Genomic DNA, 17,015 nt, shown 5'->3' on the forward strand with positions numbered 1-17,015 from the left:
AACCGGGGGAGGAAGCAGAAAGACTGTAAACGGAGAGGTTGATGTAGCCGGTAGGGAATTTTGAAACTCCTTTCTCAATCTCTGTCGAATTAAAAAGTATACAAATTAAGAGGCAGAAAGAGAGCAAAGAAGGTGAGGGAGTGCTATATTTCTTTAACCTTTCAACAATATTGAGCAAATGCCAATTCTATGTGAGACACTGTGTGTTGCAGGTCGTAGGTGCTGGGGAGATGGGTATGGCAAGATGCAATTACCTCTCCAAAGTCTCGGAGGGAAAGCAGGCCAGAAATATCAATCATTTCTACCTAAAGTGTGGAGGTTCTTTGGGCCAGAGGGGGAACCCAGAGGAGAGGCACCTAAATCACCCGGGAGAGGGCAGGCTGGGGATTAGCCATCAGGGTTCCTCAAAGAGGGTGGTTTTGATGGGCATTGAAGGGCAAATGGCAACCCTAAGCACATGAGGGCTTCAGGGATACAAGGTGTGATGAGGAGAGAAACATCCCAGGATAACAACAACAACAAAAATAACACATGCAAAAGCCCAGAGATTCAGTGCAGCATTTACAAACTATAAGCACCTTAGTGGGTCTAGAGATTAGGGGAGCCAAGGGTAAGCACAGCCTCAACTTTCAACTGAAAGGAGCCTATAAATCTATGAACTGTGCCTATGACATTTCCATATTTCATATTTTTCATTTTGGGGAAAATATTTAACATTCTAAGGTCTGCAGTCTTATCTAGATAACACTGTTGGGGTGAGTCTCTGGATGTTTTATGACATGAGTCTCATGGCTGGAACCAGAAGTTATTTTCATAGTCATAGTTGTCCTCAGTCTCTTCAGACTTCAGTTCTAAGACTAGGCTTCTCCTTCTGAGAAGCCACTCATTAAACATTGGTGTCATCTGTGTTCTGTCTCTACAGGGTCTGAACCTTACCCACAATCCCTGGGCAATTTTAACCCCTTCCATGGCTTCAACCAACAAATGACTTCCAAATCTATGCCCCATACGATCTTCTTTGAACTCCCACTCCTGATTCCTTTTGCCCTCTCCAAGGCAAGGTGTTCATGATCGAATGCTTTCCCCTGCAAATTCCTTTCTCTTCTTCCAGTCTCTCTCTTGTGGTGGCACCACCCTCCAAGCAAAGCTGGACTCCTGGAAATAGTCTTGGACTTTCAGTTTTCCCTTCTCCTGCTCACATTTATAGCCCAAGTCCTGTCCATTCTACCTCTGAAGAGCTTTTTCCTCTCTCCTCTTCTCCATCTTGATGTACCAGCTACGCTAGAGCAATTCAATTCATCAACTATTTTGTTCGTTTGTTTGCCACACCCACAGCATGCAGAAGTTCCTGAGCCAGGGATTGAACCCAAGCCACAGCAGTGACCCCAGTTACAGCAGTGACCCCAGTTACAGCAGTGACAATGCTGGATCATTAACCCGCTAAGCTGTGAGGAAACTCCTATTCAACTGTTTATGGAATGGCTACTATATGCTGTTTATCATGTTAAAACACAGCCCCTTGAGGAACTAGACTAGGTGGTGGATTACCAAGATTGCTGATCTCCCTGCCTCTGGCTTGTCCCCCTTCTACTGCCTGCTCGAGAATTTTCGATGGCTTTTGTTGCCTCAACTCTAAATGCTTTAATATATATGGAATTTTACTGTTGGCCCCTGAACTGCTCTTCAATATCAGCTTTCCACACACTCTAGCCATTCTGAAGACAGTGCCCTGTATATATATTTATACATATATATATTTAGTGGGCGAACATACTATATTCTGGCATACCACCATGACGTGCGGTTTCTTCTTTCAGGAATACCCTAGTAGACAAAATCTTTTCTTCAGCCTTCAAGCCTCAGGCATTATGTCACCCCTGTTCTTGACCCCCACCCCCATCCCCATGATTCTATTCACAGATGCCACCCTCCATGCTCCTTTTATACCTTGTAAGAACCTCCTTTGTGAAATTTCTATGTTGTGTTAGCAATAACTTCTTACAGGTCACAGCTTTGCCCTCATTGAACGTTAGCTCTGCAATAGCTGGACATGTAGTGTGTCTCTTCATCTCTGTACAGACACTGGAACAACGCAGGTGCCCAATGCATGTTCAAGTTCTTCTACAGTGAGATCTTATTAAGCATGTGTCTCAGGGCTTTATGAGGAAGCTTGGTTCCTGGGCAGAGGACTTGTGAAGGACCCAGGTCCAGAGCCCAGCTGCTCTCAGTTGGAGGGATAGTAGGGCCAGAGCCTCATAGGTTTCCCAGGTGCTCCACCTCATTCCCTTCCAGGGACACCAGGCAAGAGGACAGTGGAGCTCCAGGCGAGGGCAGGGCCTGCCATTGTCTCCCTCAGCCAGTCCCCCAAGGGATATGGTCCCTTTCTGCAGGGTCCTTCAGCGTGTGCACTCTTGCTTCTCCCACAGCCCACCCCCAACACAACCTGTTCTTCTTCTTCTTTTTCATTTTTGTCTTTTTATGGCAGCACCTGCGGCACATGGAGGTTCCCATGTCGAATCGGAGCTACACCTGCCGGCCTACGCCACAGCCACAGCAGCACAGGATCTGAACCACATCTGTAAGCTACATCACAGCTCATGGCAACGCTGGATCCTTAATCCACTGAGTGAGGCCAGGGATGGAACCCACATCCTCACAGATACCAGTCAGGTTTGTTACCACTGAGCCACAATGGGAACTTCCACAACCACTTCTGTTCCTCAGGTGTGTCTCAGGATTTCTCACCTCTGCAGCCTTGCTCCCACCCTTTGGCCTGCACTTCCTGGCTCTTGGCTCTACTTCTGAATTCACGTCCAGTCATTCTTTGGGACTTTAGCTTATATGCCATTTTGTTCACAAAGTTTTCTTTCTCCTCCAAATTGGAATTGGTCACTCTCCTTGAGAGCTTCTTTGTCCTACTTGGTGGCCTTCATTGTATCTGCTTGTTACTATCTACACATTTCCTACCAGCTATTGAGACGAACTCATAGAGTTTTCACCCCTCAGGGGTAGGACAGGATTTTACATAAAACAGGTGCTCAATCGATTCACATCTCAGCTCAGATATTTGTTCTGCCAGGGGCTCCTCCTTAGTCTGGGTTACAAATCCCTTGCAGGTTCACCTTTAATGCCATGGGTGGCTCATTGGTCTGTTAGTTCTGGGATGGCAGAGGTTGTACTTCTCTTGTCCACAGTGGTGTTCCCAGTACAGTACTTAGTATGGATTTTATTTATTGAGCAAATGAGTAAAGAAATTAGTAACTATGGGTTCTTGAATAAGGAGAATGCCAGGAGAAGGAATTGTCCTGGAGCTTGAGCAATGGCAGCCTTTGAATATATTTAAGTGGCCCTCTGCCTTTATTTCACTCTCCTGAGGTGTTTTGCAAAATGTAGATACAACCTTCAAAGCAAAGAATTGCCCAATAGCAGGCCAGAGATGTCAAGGAGTCCTGGGTGACTGAGGCAGGACACCAGATATGGGGTGGGGGTGGGGGATGGTAGAGATGGAGCCACGCTGAGAGGCACACCATCCCCAGCTCACCGTCCTTCATTGACTGGTAAAGGGTACCTCACCCCCCGCCCATACTCCAGGCAGTCCACTCCACAACCTCTTACAGTTTAGGCAAAGGTGATGGGCTGTGATGGGCCGAGGAAGGTTCTGACACTGCAGTCCTGGAATAGATTCCCTGTCCTTAGGGCCCATCCTACTCTTCATAGACCAAACCAAGGTGCCCCTGGGCCAAAGAGCTTCGAGAAGAGTCCATAGTTTATCTGGGCTGGGAGGTGGGCAGGCTTGATCCTTCTTCAGTTGCAAAGAAAGTCATTTTTTTTCCCCCAATTTTAAAGGTTATTTAAATTGTGTAGTCAGCCTACCTTGTTCCCCCTTCTTCAAAGGGTAAGTTTCCTTTTCCTAGCTTAGCAGTAAGCCTCCAAACTTCACACACACAATTTTCACCCCAAATGGGAAAAAATAGGTCATATTCAGGACTGAAAATGAAAATTTATCACAAAACCTTTCCAAGAGCTCTATTATTAAAGTTACTATCATACAGTTGGATATTATAGAGGCAAAAAAAATGAAGGTAGAGACTGTGAACACTGCTGCTCTCTTCTCCTCCCATGCGCGTAAATGAATGTTTTCAGCCTGCCCCATCCATCTTCATTAACATTGTGAGCAATTTGTATCGGCCTGCACTGCGGCATCTTTACATTGTGCAAATGTATGTGATGTTCTGGAAATGGGCAATTTAATATGAAAAGCACACCATGTCTCAGACTTTTTTTTTTTATTTTCTAAACAGTAATTTCTGCTAGGAATTATTCCCTGATTTGTGCATAATTTCATGCAGATGGTTATTTAAATATAAATAGAGAAATGTGTCTTTTAATACGGTGCCTGCCTCTACTTGGGTTGGCATGCCCATATTTAAAAACAGTGCCATAAATAAAAGATAAAAACCTCCCTAAGCCACATACTAGTCAGAAGTTAATTGTGCCTGCTCGTTAATTGTCATTTGAGTGCCCTCCAATTAACTTTCTTAATATTTTCCAGTTTCTTTAAAAAGAAACTTAAATGAGTCTTTTTGTGAAATGTGTTTACAATGTAATGAAAAACCTCTTTGTTTACCTAATTAAGACTACATTCTCCCCATAGTAAAAACAGAACTCCTTCTTTGGTGACCAATCCACTTTCCTCTTCTGCAAAGGCCAACTTTTGTCACCAAACTAACATGGGAATAGTTGGGAGAGGAAGGCGTGTATACACGGATGCAGGCCTGATCTAAGCTTTTTATAATTCAGGTATATCTTTTGCAAAAAATGCCACACACAGTTGTTTGTCTTCACAAGCTTTGTAGTAATTAAAACAGAGGAGCAAATGTATACTGCAATTAACCTTCTTTATTTGAACAAGATCTAATTTAGTGGCAGTAGATTTAGAGGTAAAGGTTCTGTGAATGCCCGTCCAGAACATTGCTCAAATAAATATCTGCAACACTCATTAACCCAAAAGGATGACCTTGAAAAATGGTGATGAGAATGTTGAAAATGGAAAAAGAAAACGCACCACTTGTCTCCAAAGCTCTGCCTTCTACTTTGTCATGCTATTCTAGTGGGAGGGTTATGAAGAATTTTCCAGACCAGATTTGCTTTTGTGAGTGTGAGTGGGAACCTTACTTAGAGCAAAGGTGGTATCTTCCCATCCTTAAAAGATGTCTTCCTACAAAAAGTTGAAGATCGGTGTGCTGTGCTGTGTGTGTATGTGTGTGTGTGTGTGTGTGTGTGTAGATTAACTGGACCGCCTGATGACAATTCTTGTGTCTTGTGGACTTTCAGCTCTGCATCTTCCAGATCTTTTCTCCCTTTCCATTTCCCAACTTCCTAATGGCTATAGGGCATCTCCACTTGGGGATCCAATTAAAAGTAAGTATGTTAATACTTCAAAATTATATGTGTATGGCTGAGTCACTTTGCTGTACAGCAGAAATTGGCACAATATTGTAAATCAACTCTACTTTCTTTAATAAAAAACAGAAAGAATTGAACATTAACTTCCTGTTCTTGTCTCCCTTCCCAGTTTCCTTAATATTGGCTTCAATGTCTTTCGTTTCCTCTATTGTTCCTCTCAACTGTCAGCTGTTCAATTCTATAGGCACTTCCTTTCACAACTTGACATTCCAGTGGTTCCTATGCTTACCAGCAGGAGCAGACATCCTCTTCATACTTATCTTTCTGCCTGTTTTGTCCCTTCTCAAAGAATCCTGAAGTATCTTATTGCCTCTGAATACTGTTCCGAGCCCTGGTTTGGGACTTGAGAGAACTGGGAGTTCTTGCTCCTGTCTCTGACAGTGTAAGTCATTTCCCTGTCTGGGCTCAGTTAGATTTAGTGAACTATTAAACTCCTAACCCAGGGAGTTCCCTGGTGGCCAAGCAGTTAAGGATCAAGCATTGCCACTGCTGTGGGGTGGGTTTGATCCCTGGCCCAGGAACTTCCGCATGCCACACACACAGCCAAAAACTAAAAATAAAAAATAAAACTCCTAACCCAGAGTTTAGGGTCTTATGATAATTTTTGTCTCTTGCTGGTCCTGTTGACTCTATATCTTCCTCTCCTTCCTTGGGCAGATGCTTCTTCCCACTGGGACAACATTGTAAGCCTTGATGTAACCTGATATTTTCAATTCTACTGAATGCATAGAAGGCTGGTGTAGTGCTGTTAAGAGAAAGTTGAGTCAGATTACCTGGTTTTGAATCCAGCTGCACCTCTTACCAGCTGCATAACCTTAAGCATGTTACTTGACCTCACTATATCTCAGTTTCTTCATCTATGCAAAAGTAATAGCATTTCATAGGGTTACAAGGACTAGATGAGGTGGTCAGAACAGTGCCTAGCCTTTGGTTAAGGCTCAGCAAATACTAGCTATTAAAATGAAAAATAACCTCTTGTTTTCAGATTCTAGATCAGCCAGTAAACATACTACAACACGTCGGACACAAATGGCTTGTGATATTATCCTTTTTTTTTTTTTTTTTTTAAACACCTGTCTTAGAGCTATGCCTAATGGGGAATTATGCTTTTATCAAATCTTAAAATAAAATTTGTACATGCTTATCTTTATCATAACAATTTCTACTTGGAAGAGTGGAAAGTGTCCTCTTAATAGCTGTGAACAAATACGGTGTTTAAAAAAAGCCAGTTGATTTAGTCATGTAGAGTAAATGATTTAGAAAAATAAAAAAATAATTTATCTTAAGTCTTCAAAAGCAGTTTAGAATATCCTATTTATACATATATTAAAATGAACAAATATTTTTTAAATGGGAAGTATATAGCATTGTAAGTTTAAAAGGCTAAGACTCGGAGTTCCCGTCGTGGCGCAGTGGTTAACGAATCCGACTAGGAACCATGAGGTTGCGGGTTCGGTCCCTGCCCTTGCTCAGAGCTGCGGTGTAGGTTGCAGACGCGGCTCGGATCCCGCGTTGCTGTAGTTCTGGCGTAGGCCGGTGGCTACAGCTCCGATTCAACCCCTAGCCTGGGAACCTCCATATGCCGCGGGAGCGGCCCAAGAAATAGCAACAACAACAACAACAAAACAACAACAAAAAAGACAAAAGACAAAAAAAAATAAAAATAAAAAAAAAATAAAAGGCTAAGACTCTTTGATTTTCTTTAATAGGAGGCATAAGATTTGTTAGGCTAGAGTCATATTCAACATACCCATAATTTGGAGAATCTTATTTGTGTCTTTGAAACCCTACCTAATCATAGTAATCCACAATTATTTGGCTAATGGCACTTAATGAGTGTGTGGTGCTGACTTGATGTCGTGTTATATTAGACAGCTCCTGCCATGAAGGAGGTTAAACTTTAGAAGGGACATTATTGAAACATCATAGAAAAGTCAAGTAGGTTAACATGCTAACACTCTGTACACAATGTAAAACATATATGTAATATTCCGTATAAAAATATCACATTACTTGTAATACATTGATGAGCTAAAAATATTAAATATCCTATTAAGATTAGCAACCAATACATTTTGATTGATCATAAATTCCCTTTTTTTTTTAAAAAAAAAAAAAGCTCAAACATGGTGTTTCTAAAGAAAGATATTCTGGTCGTTCCTCTGTTTTTGGTATTCACAAAACCTAAAATGGAATGTCTGTCCACACGCCCCTCTCCCTCTCCTTCACTACCTCTGTGAATTCTCTGTCCTGTACTGAGTTTTACCTGTGGGTCACACTCTTCCTTTCCCTGCCCACTCCTGGCACTAGGCCACTCCAGGGTCCAGAGTAACCCAAACATTGCTTTACACAAAGCCCATCACACCTCAATGCCTTTGCTCTCCAGTCCTTAAGAAAAAAGCTCTTGAGCTCATTTTCTGTTACCTAGCAGTGGGTATTCTGTGTTTGACATTACATTTCTCTGAAGTTAACAATTTGAAATTTAGATTTAAGCATCATTCTCTTATTTTTCCTTCTTTCTTCCTCTTTTTTTTTCTTTTTCTTTTTCTTCTTTCTTTCTTTCTTTCTTTTTTTGGCCACTCCTGCAGCATGCAGAAATTCCCAGGCCAGAGACTGAACCTGCATCACAGTAGCGACCCAAGCTGCTACAGTGACAACACCAGATCCTTAACCCACTGAGCCACCAGGGAACTCCAAAACATCATTCTCTTAATGTCTGGATGACCAAGAGCCGTGTTCCTGAGGGCTGGTCCCCTGAAAGTCCATCTCAATTCTCCTATCTGAATGGGGCAAGTACGTGTGCACGAGATGATCCTAGGTCATGTGACCTAAGCGAGTGGAAGACTGAAAAATTTTTGTGAATAATTAAATAGCCAATTAGATTTGGGACAACCTATCATAAGTTTGATTAAACCATGTCTTTAGACAATTACTGAATGTGTTAGTGACTTAAGACTGTCTTAAATCATGAGCGGCTGTATATATAGCTAGTTTCTTGTAGGCACTGACATTTCTGACCACAAGTCAGAGAAAAATATGAATATTACCAACTTTAAAAAATTACAAATACTGAGATAGCAAAGAATGGCTTTTAAAAAGTATTATAATAAGTGAAGAAAATCAACGAAGGATGATATCTCCAATCCACATTTTTTTACAGCAATTTTATTTTTTTTCTTTCTTGTTGTCATGTTGCTAATTCCATAGTCCTCCATGGAGACATAACCCATGCAAACTAAAGTGATTTTCTTTAAATGACAACACAATTGAGTCCTCTGTACTACCTTGGTCCCCAGTTTATTTCTAGCCAAGAGAGAGACATTTGCCCCAAAATTCCAAGCCAGAAGAAATATGAAAAGATCCAGTTCTCTAATTCCAAAGAGAAATTCAAAGGACACCTTCTGCAGTATCTTAAGGGTTGTGGAACCTGAAATAACTGCTCTCTGTGGACCTAAGTGCCCACTGCCTTTTCTAAATAGTTTTTTTTTTTTTTAAGGAGCTAATTTTTGAAATTATTACCACAAAGATAAGCTAAGAGTATCCTCAGAAAATATGGAATAAAGTTGAACCAGAATCAAGACTGGGAGGTGTATTTTGTGGTGTTTTTCTTTGGGGAAGGGCAGTGGGATGGAGTGATGCCACCCACAGAAGAGTGAAAAATATGAAGTATCCACTGTTCAAGAACCAAGAATCTGGAAGAACACAAGTCGACATAGCAACACCTCATGTGGTAAACAAAACCACCAGCTACCTCAAGAAATTGAAAGGGAGACACATGCAGTGGGTACTTTCACTTTAAATGAATATTCTGTGAATTCTTAAAAATATACTTTTGGGAAAAAGGTTCTTTCCCGCCTCCTCCCCATATGTGCTTCTCTAAAAGCCTGTATATTTGGAAATGTAAATCAATATCTATCCAGTGAAATAGAGTTAATTAGACAAATCTACTTTTCCCCATGTACTGAGTATAAACTGCTTAAATACACAACTCTGTGCTAGAGAGAAGAGAAAAGGGAACGCTCCCAGACTTCCATTTTCTTACTCTCAGATAAACATCTTCAACGCCCACAAATTATAAGAGAAGTTTTAGACAGTTTTAAGCAAGTCTCACAGAATTATTCACTCACAGACCCAGAATGGACATTGTACTGCCTGCAATTTCCCAGGTACATTTTCCACTACAAAGTACCTTCTGCAGAGTAAAGTGTCACCGTGTGAAAACTGCACATTGGCCCCTGTTCGGAAAAGTTCTACATTCATTTCATCCCGAATCTGCTTTCCTCAGTCTAAAATTTTGAAGGGGTGTTCAACTACACAGTATTTCCCTCTTAGGAAACCTGAAACAATGATGGGGATTCATAGTATGTTTTCCCATTCAATCGAACAGTTCTGGAGGGAATTGCAAAGACTCTGCAAAGAAACAGTTAATATGGATACATCTCTCTGAAATTGGCAACTGTCTTTTATTTCCTCTAATATTCTAGCCAAAGATCTGAGCTCATTTTTTTCCATCCATAGGCTCCAAAAAAAAAAAAAAAAAAAAAAGACTGTATTCGCTAATTATACATCCTGAAAAGAATTTGGTTCAGTGTAAGATGATCCTAGTGATATGCTAATCCCTTTTTCTGCTTGGTGCTGCCTGAAGCTTGTGTCTAACATTTTTTTCAACTGTATGACAATAAAAGTTCTGGCAACAAAAGAAATAAATGGGCAGCTAAAGAAGGTATAGCTCAAACACATGGCAGGCCAGCTCTCCCCTCTCATTCCGGCTGCTCTTTTGTAGGCTGCAGTTTGGTAGCCTTAAGTCAATAGCCGAAATCCAGCCACCTTAGCAACTTAGTATGACACCCAAGCCCTCTCTCTTTACATTCATGAATAGTCAGCACCCAGCAGACAAAATAGAACTAATCTTTTTTGACAGAATTGTTCAATTTTAGGGGAAAAGCTTTTGAGTCTTCCACACATTTGCAGAATATGAGACAACAATGGCGGCGATCAATTTTTAAAAACAACGGTGGCCAACGGGGCTGGAAAAAAGTCCCTTTGAATGAAATAGCACATTCGGTCAGTCCCAGTGGTCATAAACTTGGGGCAAACATTAATTTCAATACGTGAAAGAGAGAGGGAAACAAACCGAGAGGATATCCCAAAGCTTCGAGCAGCAATTCCTTCTGCTATGATACACGCATAATTTTTTTTCAGTTTCCTTTGTATTTTTCTTTTGCGAAGACTCATGCACATATTACTTCCCTCCCTAAAATAATTTTTTGTTTGGCCCAGGGGAACCCAACAAGTCTTGGTTTAAAATGCTTTTTTTATCCAGCAGCCTTTTGTAGTCTTTTGAAAGCAGTTTTACCATTTTAGAAATCCTGTAATGTATCAGTCCCTTGCAAGTCTAACATGGGCTAAAAACGAACCTTCTCTCCGATCTTGCCCTCCCAGCCCCCATTTAATACAAGGCATCGCTATACCTTTGGAGACAATATGAACAAGAAGAAAAATCTACCCAGTTCATGGCAAAAACAGAAGTTAGCAACATGGTCCATGCAGCTGCAACATTGCATTTAAAATTCAGTTTCCTCATAGGAAGAGGGCTAATCCTGCCCCCGTAATTCCCTACAGCCAAAATGTGCCCCCTCCCCTAGTGACAGTGCAATGCAAAGACACTAGCACGCTTATCTTGCCTAACCAGATGGCCGACTTGGATCAATGCACACACGCCACGATCAATGGGAGAGATAAAGAATTAGGAAAACAGTGGTACATGCTCCCAGAAAGCTTGTACACTGCATAATTATTTTATGATTCTACACATGGCTACATGTGATACTGAAGTAGAGAAGGAAAGGATAATTAGAGTACCAGGAAGAATTTTGTAGTAGACTACACTTTGTCTGTCAGCACTTCCCACTCTAGCAAACTCAGTGCCCTTATCTGAAAGTGAATTTAGAAAACATGAGCAAAAATGTCAGGGGAGGTATTTCCATTTTTGCCAGGTCCTGTCACATCCCAAAGTCTAGTTCAAAGTCTGAGGAGGCTTGCTGTGGTTTGGATATGCCTCTCGTCATTAGCCACCCCCGCCCCCACCCCCAGGCTCCCTGGCCAAGGAAATCCACCCGATAATATTTGTGTGTGATGCAGACTGGAACCAAGAATTCGGTCTCCAAGTGATTCAGTCAAGTTCATTCAGTAAAATAGAGCAGGGCCAGTCTTTCCCTTAATTTCTGTGTCCTGATTGGCCCACCAAAACAGTGTTTTTGAGCAGGTTAGTTACATACTTCAAACTAAGGGGGGAAAAAAATTGGACTTACAACCCTGCTAACCATCCAGGTTACAGAGAAAGTATATGAGAGTCTGAAGCTGGCACGTGGCCGCTTTATTCTGAATTCAGACCAAGATCATAAACCAGAACAATAAACTGCTGCAGTCCTCCACAGTGGCAGTGTCTGAATCAGAAAAAAAGAAAATGTTCCTTTAGTTCCCAGCACACGATGGGTTTTTAGCAAATGATTATATTATTACCGCAAATAACAAGAATACAAATCTTTTACCCTGCACTATTCCAAAATTGTATTCTTTTATTACCTTGAGTTGGATGCAATTAATAGTAGTATTAGGTTCTCCTTTGGATTTAAGACTCAGCTTGCATGCTAATTAAAACATTCAATGAACTTTTTACACCATTTCTTATGTAAAGAGAGATGGGAACTGGAATCTTGAATTAGACACAGCTCTCTACCACTATCAACCTCAAAAACCCCGTGGGGAAGCTAGTCATTTTAAGTAGTCGATTACATTCAAAATAGAGTGAATATTCAAGATCCAAATAATTACAATTACTATAATTTAATTCCTAAGGATAAATAAAACATGGTCTGCGTTAAAAATTCAGAAGAGAAAAAAAAAAGAAGTATTGACAACTGGGAAAGGCCCTGGCCATCCCTGTTCTCAGTTATTTCGGTTAGGTTTGATATGACACTCGAGTTTTTACATTCAGTTCTTTCTGATGCTCTCGAGTTATTTTGCTATCTTTGCCCCAAACATTTCTCAGCTTCATCTGAGCACAAAATGCATAGCTGTAAATAAGCAGCTCTTAGCTTGGCTGCCCATAATCAGATTTTGAGAAAGATCCTGGGTTGGGGGGTATGACGCATACTTTCCCACCAATTTTTAGTTCAAAAGCCTTAAAAGGGAAGGCTATCATTTGACAGTTTAGGGCTTATATCTCTTTTCTCTGAGACTCAAAAAGAGGAGTGCAAACATGTCGTGCCCTTCCAGCAGTGTAACATTGTCACTGAGGGGTCCTTTGGCTGCAAAACAACAAATTCCACGCGTACTATGCCTTATATCATGTGGCTGAACTCTCAGGGAATAAGGAAATATCTGGGTGTTTGACAGGGGAGGAATCTATGAGTTGGAACTGGAGCCTTTGGGTAGGAAGAGCATGTGAGTGAGGTCTCTCTAATGGCAGGGCTGGCCTGGGCTCAATTCAGGGCTGGAGACAAGGGTGGTGGCCGGACCTGGGTCCCACCATAAGCTGGAAAACCTGGAATGAAGCTGGTGTGCTCTCAGCTCAGCAGTACCCCTGGCCCCCTGTAAACGCAAACCAAATCCTATCTGGAGTAAAGAACCATCAGGTTAGACCCCCCAGGTTTTCAAGGGATTAAGATTAATGAAATATAAACTTCCAATCAAAAGATCACCAATGACACAAGGAAGTAATCCTCTCTAAGTGAGAGTCCGTGGAAACAATCAACAGCCTTAGATCTAGGACTCAATGATCAGAATTTATCAGATGCAGAATACAAAGTAAACAGGTCTACAATGTTTTAAAAAATTAAAGTTGGATTCCCTGAAGTGAGTCAACAGTAAGACACTATTAAAAATGATAACACACTGTAAACCAGCTATGATGGAAAAAATAAAAATTATTAAAAAATGACAAGACAGGTTTGAAGAAGGCCTATTAAATAGTACTTTTATTTATCAAATTTATTGAGGGATAATTTATAGAAAATACATTGCATTCATTTTAAAGTGTACAAATCGATGAGTTTTCACACACACACACACACACACACACACACACACACACACAAAACCATCCCCATAAGCAAGATACAGACTACTGTCATCACCCACAAGTGTTTCCTTATGGCTCTCTGCAATCAATCCCTCCCTTCAGCCCTGGCCCCGGGGAACTACCATAGACAACTACTGATGTGGTTTGTGTCACCATAACATACTTGACATTTTCCTAGAATTTTATTTAAATGGATATCACACCTTATAAACTATTTTGGATCTGGCTTTTTCTTTTTTAATTTTTTAAATTATAGTTGATTTACAATGTTCTGTCAGTTTCTTCTGTACAGCAAAATGACCTAGTCATACAAATATGTACATTCCTTTCTCACATTTTTCTCCATCACGTTCTGTCACAAGTGACTGGATATAGTCCCCTGTGCTATACAGGATCTCATGCAGGATCCCATTGCCTATCCACTCTAAATGCAATAGTTTGCATCTACTAACCCCAAACTCCCAGTCCAGCCCACTCCCTCCCCTTTTCCCTTGGCAACCACAAGTCTGTTTTCCATGTCCATGAGTTTGTTTCTTTTCTGTAGATAGGTTCCTTTGTGCCATATATTAGATTCAGATATAAATGATATCATATGGTGTTTGTCTTCCTCTTTCTGACTTACTTTGCTTGGTATGAGAGTCTGTAGCTCCATCCATGTTGTTGTAAATGACATTGTTTTGTTCTTTTTTAGATGGGTCTGCCATCCTGACAGCATTGGTCTTTTTTATGACTGAGTAGTATTCCATTGTGTGTATGTACCACATCTTAATCCATTCATCTGTCAATGGACATTTAGGTTGTTTACATGTCTTGGCTGTTGTGAACAGTGCTGCAGTGAACATAGTGGTGCATGTGTCTTTTTCAATGAAACTTCTGTCCAGATATATTGCCCAGGAGTGGGATTGCTGGATCATATGGTAGTTCTACATTTGGTTTTCTGAGGAACCTCCATACTGTTTTCCACGGTGGTTGTACCAATTTACATTCCCACCAACAGTGCAGGAGGGTTCCTTTTCTTCACACCCACTCCAGTAGATCTGGCTTTTTTTGACTCAGCATAAGAATTTTGAAGCTTACCCACCTTGTTGTGCTCATCAGTAGTTCATTTCTCTTTTACTATTATGTAGGAGTCCTCTTTTTGTATAGACTACATTTTGTTTATCCATTCCCCAATTAATGGACATTTGGATTGTTTCCAATTTGGGGCTACTGTGAGTAAACATGCAATGAATATCCATAAAATTCTTCCTGTGAACATATGTTGTCATGACTTTCAGGTAAATATCTAGTACTTAAATTGATAGGTCATTTGGTTAGTACGTGTTTAACTGTTTTTTTTTTTTTTTTTTTTTTTTTTTGGCTTTTTGCCTTTTCTAGGGCCGCTTCCCGCGGCATATGGAGGTTCCCAGGCTAGGGGTGGAACTGAGCTGTAAGCCACTGGCTTACACCAGAGTCACAGCAACGCGGGATCCAAGCCCGCATCTGCGACCTACACCACAGTTCACATCAATCCTTAACCAGATCCTTAACCCACTGAGCAAGGCCAGGGATTGAACCTGCTACCTCATGGTTCCTAGTTGGATTCATTAACCACTGTGCCACGACAGGAACTCCAGTACATGCTTAGCTTTTAAAAAACTGCCCCAAAGTTTTCAAAAGTTCCTGCCAATAGTGTATGAGCGTTCCAGTCGTCTCATATCCTTTTCCACACTTGATATTGTCAGTCTTTTTTTTTTTTTGTCTTTTTGCTATTTCTTGGGCCACTCCCACAGCATATGGAGGTTCCCAGGCTAGGGGTCAGATCGGAGCTGTAGCCTCCGGCCTACACCAGAGGCACAGCAACGTGGGATCCAAGCCGCATCTGCAACCTACACCACAGCTCACAGCAACGCCGGATCGCTAACCCACTGAGCAAGGGCAGGGACCGAACCTGCAACCTCATGGTTCCTAGTCGGATTCGTTAACCACTGCGCCACGACGGAAACTCCAAACAAATCACATTTTTTTTTTTTTTTCCTTTTTGCTATTTCTTGGGCCGCTCCCACGGCATATGAAGGTTCTCAGGCTAGGGGTCTAATCAAAGCTGTAGCCACAGCCAGAGCCACAGCAACGCAGGATCCAAGCCGCGTCTGCAACCTACACCGCAGCTCTGAGCAAGGGCAGGGACTGAACCCGCAACCTCATGGTTCCTAGTCGGATTTGTTAACCACTGCGCCACGATGGGAACTCTGTCAGTCTTTTTAATTTTAGCTGCTCTAACGAATATGTGGTAGTGTCTCATTGGGGATTTAATTTGCATTTCCCTATGATGAATGATATATACTTATTTTCCATTTTTATACCTTGTTTTGTGAAGTGTGTGTTTTCAAAATTTTTGGCCATCGTGGCTCAGTGGAAACGAATCTGACTAGCATCCATGAGGACGCAGGTTTGATCCCTGGCCTCGCTCACTGGGTTAAGTGTCCGGCAGCTGCTGTGAGATGTGGTGAAGGTCGCAGATGCGGCTCAGATCCCACGGTGCTGTGGTTGTGGTGTAGCTCAGCAGCTACATCTCTGATTTGACCCCTAGCCTGGGAACTTCCATATGCTGTGGGTGTGGCCCTAAGAAGACAAAAAAAAAAAAAAAAAAATTTGCCCATTAAAATTTTTTTTAATAACTTGGAAGAATTCTTTATGTATCCTGGATACAGTCTTTTGTCAGAGCAACCCATCTCTCTCTATCATCTATTAACCTATCTATATTTATCTATCTATTGAATATTTTCTCCCATTCTGCGACTTGTCTTTTTGTTTATGTAATGGTGTATTTTGAAAAAAAGTTTTTAATCTCGATAAAGTTCAATATACCAATTCTCTGTTTTATGGAGTGCACATTTTTTGTGGCTAAGAAATATTTGCCTATGCCAAGTTTTCAAAGATTTGTTTTATGAAGTCTTATCTTTTAAAAAAAGAATAGATTCACTGTTCTTTTAAATGTACTCTAGATGCACTAAAATGCTATTTCCTAGGAGATTCATAAAAACATTATGAAATGAGAAAAAAAGATTAGACTTATTGTTCAATAATACTCAGTCTTATTGTCTGTTTCTTTAAATACTTGTAAAAGACAGATCTATCATCGCTTCTCCTGTCATGGTCCCTGCTTAGAGGGGGCTGCACGGCACATGAGCCCACTCTATGGCCACAACTCATGACTAACCAAGGTAGGGGGACAGTCAAATTTTTTAATCTCTTCAATTTGAATCAAGAGCTGAAAAGAGCAGTTGCCAGCACTGGAAGGCCATGAGGACATGGGAACGGTGGCAATGTTTTGCCACATGTGACATGAACAGACACCAGCAGTCAATCAGTAGGGAGGAGAAGGCAAATGGAGAAGATGCCAGAGAGAAATAAAGGCAGGAGATCCTGAAACCCCAAGAGAGACTGTTCTGATTTCATTCCTGGGGCCCTTCCAGGAGCTCAATAC

General features: G+C 41.3%; 1 long non-coding RNA gene across 4 annotated transcripts in view; it reads left to right on the plus strand.

Annotated features, from left to right (window-relative positions):
* The window catches only part of LOC102161687 (uncharacterized), a 308,192-nt gene that overhangs the window by 186,251 nt on the left and 104,926 nt on the right, over nucleotides 1-17,015 (plus strand). Inside the window, exon 5 of one of the 4 annotated variants that reach the window (XR_014819671.1) lies at nucleotides 16,656-16,752. The exons of the other annotated variants lie outside the window; for them this stretch is intronic. This is a non-coding gene — a long non-coding RNA (uncharacterized LOC102161687). The remainder of the gene's footprint in view (nucleotides 1-16,655; nucleotides 16,753-17,015) is intronic. 4 annotated transcript variants of the gene reach the window in all.

Source organism: Sus scrofa, chromosome 1 (genome assembly GCF_054392235.1).
Source record: "Sus scrofa isolate SSC_HxYL_T2T_F1_AM1 chromosome 1, Sscrofa_HxYL_maternal_Yorkshire_Landrace_v2.0, whole genome shotgun sequence".
NCBI classification, from domain to species: Eukaryota; Metazoa; Chordata; class Mammalia; order Artiodactyla; family Suidae; genus Sus; species Sus scrofa.